This window comes from the organism of the source record quoted next, unplaced genomic scaffold, assembly GCF_019419815.1.
Source record: "Pyrus x bretschneideri cultivar Hongxiangsu unplaced genomic scaffold, Pyrus_bretschneideri_v1 Contig20, whole genome shotgun sequence".
Classification (NCBI taxonomy): domain Eukaryota; kingdom Viridiplantae; phylum Streptophyta; class Magnoliopsida; order Rosales; family Rosaceae; genus Pyrus; species Pyrus x bretschneideri.
In genome coordinates this window covers 6,428,268-6,431,189 of record NW_025999502.1, presented here as the reverse complement: position 1 = coordinate 6,431,189, position 2,922 = coordinate 6,428,268, and the positions used below count along the sequence as shown (strand labels likewise).

The window sequence follows — 2,922 nt, the reverse complement described above, 5'->3', positions numbered from 1 at the left end:
GCACCAGTGGTCTAGTGGTAGAATAGTACCCTGCCACGGTACAGACCCGGGTTCGATTCCCGGCTGGTGCATTTGTTCGTTTTTTATCATCCCAATCTTTTTTTTTTCTACAGAATCCAAACAGCCCGAAAACCTTTTTGTTTTGATAGGTATCCCCGTTAACTTCAAAACCAACAAACAGGCATCCCTCAATCCCAACTTCCGACATTTTGCACTGACCAAATTGTGTTTGGTCAGATCAATGGTAAGTTTTCAAACCTGGGTACCAATTGCTTTGGAGATGGTCTCGGTTTTTTAGAACATTTTGAAAGTTGTGTGTATGGGTTGCCATTGTTGATGATGTTTTGCTGGAAATGTCTTGTTTGATTTACTACCTGGAAATTCTTGCCTTGTGAATGTGTAGATTGTTTGCAGTTGCTGCTCAAAATGTGGGCTCGTTTGGGTTTTTTAGTTTTACATGTAGAATGATGCATGGTGGGAGAACATGGTTTTTTTGAAAGAGTGTCTTTCTCTCACTGTTAATGTAGGACGTTCACTTGGAACGCATGGTAGTTTCATGTCTTTTGTCATAATACATATGGGTCTCGTTTTGTCTTTAGGATTGAATTGGATTGGTTAACTCGGTATCTTCGAGGTGTATTGAAAGTAAAGGTAAATGATCATTTTGAGGGGATTTGAAATGGATTAGGCATGAAGGAAACTTATCCCCTTTAATGCCTACCATTTTGTGAGAGATTGGAATAAGTTGGACCCATTTTTTTCATTTCTTGCTTCAAATACCTTGAAACATAATGGAGTGGATTATCCATTTCAATCCAATCCCAAACACCAAACGAACCCTATATTCGTGAGCTTAAGGAGTGGTTGGTTATCCATTACTTTCGCCTTCAATAATCTTCTGAATGCATGCTTCTTCTGCTAGTTTTGTACTTGTAATTGCTTAATTTTACATCAGTTGGATCCCACCCTAGGTAGCTAGAAGAATTTTAATAATCAGCTATTAAGCGGACTTAGATAGGTCTTGTTTGGTAGAAACAATTGGATTGGAAGGGATAACCCTCGACATTCAAGGCATATTCAAGGTAGATGAGAATGATTTTTCCTTGTGAGAGGTTTAGACATGAATAAAACTTCGTCCACCTAATCCTCCCATTAAGGGGAGTATTGGAATGGATAACTTATCTTCTTGAGTAATCATTCTCCTATAATGCGGAACCAAAGTGAAGGCTGGCCTAAATCAATGGGTGTTTAGGTCTTTTAATCACTACGGTTTTAGTCTTTTGATTTCCTACTTTTATAAGGTTTAAGATTCTTCCCAGTTTGATTAGGTTTAGATTTAGTTTCGTATTCTATTTTGGTTTAGAATTTCTTTCCTATAATAAGTTTACTTTCTTGCGTTCTTTAGGTTTAAGGCATTATAAGTATCCTTGTAATTCAGTAATAAAAAACAGTAAATAATTTATTAATAGAAAAGTTCTGTTTCTCGATATTGAAATTCTTATCCTGCGATGGGATTATTTTGGTGAGATGCCAAAAATTCTTGGTGACAGGCCTACATCATCCTACCTCTAAGTTGGTCGCAGTTTTTTCATTTTTCTTTCAAAATACCTTTAAAATAATATCTTATCCATTCCAATCTAATCACGTGTACCAAACGAGGCCATAGATACTAGGAGACAGTTACTTCGGGTCAAACATTGCGATGACTTTATTTTTCTCTGGAAACCATATTGGATATTTCGTCCTGTGAAGACCTGATGATGTTGAAAATTTTCATGTTGTATGGAATTTAATGCGCGCGGTCCTTATTCTTACAAATGCTCGAAAGAGTTTTCGAATTTTTTTTCTATCATTTAGCAGCCGTTGGTGAAAGTTGAGTGTGCGCCAATCTTGGTGCACAACATGCTACCATTTACAACCACTGAAAATGATCAACGTCTCTTTCCCTGCATCATCTGCAATAGCCAAGTTGTATTTTTAATTGTTGCATCTTCTTTCAACAACATATATTTTACAAATAGTTATAATTAGAACATTATTACTCTAAATCTGTCATCGTCTACCCATTTGCGAGCTCAAATTTTAAATTAGAGAATGCTCTTTACAGTTGTTTGGTGACTAACCTACTATCAGCTAAAAAACACTTTCCAATGACATTACAAGTAAAAAATTGATGACTCACTACTTTTCAAGAACTTTCGGGCAAGAGCAATGCCCTAACCCACGAGCCAAATCGCCTATAAAAGGAAGAAGAGACAACAGAGATAAAGACACCCAACTAATCAAACAAACATACAAACTCTGTTATCAAGCTAGATTTTCATCCAAAAGCTGAAATCAACATAGATTTAGTCCTTTTAGCACTAGTTCCTTAGAAAAGCTATCTCTTGTCTAGTATAAAAGCTCAGCTACCTCCCTTAGTGTTATAGTATTGATTCCCTCGTGTAAACTTGTTTACCATCCACCCATTTTTAGCATAAAACCCCTGTAAACTCATAGAGAAATGGCTGCAAGAGGTTCAATCTTGCCAGACAAGGTGAAATCTTACCCGAATCTATTTGTTTGTTCTCTGAATTAGTAGATCTATTACTTAATGCATTCAAGTTATTTCCACCTGTTTTTCTATTTTAAGAGTCTCATTTGCATCTGGATCTGGTTAACTTAATGGATATTTTCATTAAGAGCAATTTGGAACCAAACGAATGACTTAAGGGGCTCTGGACTCCCTCTATTCAAATACAAGATCATGAACTAAAAGTCCTTGTTTACAAGGCAAGAAAAAGAACTTAATACAGACTTAACCCATCTGTGACAATCCTTTGATAACAAGAAGTTTGAGTAATTTGGGACGCAAGTAATCGACTTAAAACACACTTGTTCTACATCTGCTATGCTGAGATAGTAGTGGCATGCCTAAGCATT

General features: G+C 36.4%; 1 non-coding gene across 1 annotated transcript; it reads left to right on the top strand.

The window, feature by feature from the left end:
- TRNAG-GCC lies at nucleotides 1-71 on the top strand. Its single transcript has one exon. It is a non-coding gene; the product is annotated as a tRNA-Gly (tRNA).
- The last annotated feature ends 2,851 nt before the right edge of the window (nucleotides 72-2,922 follow it).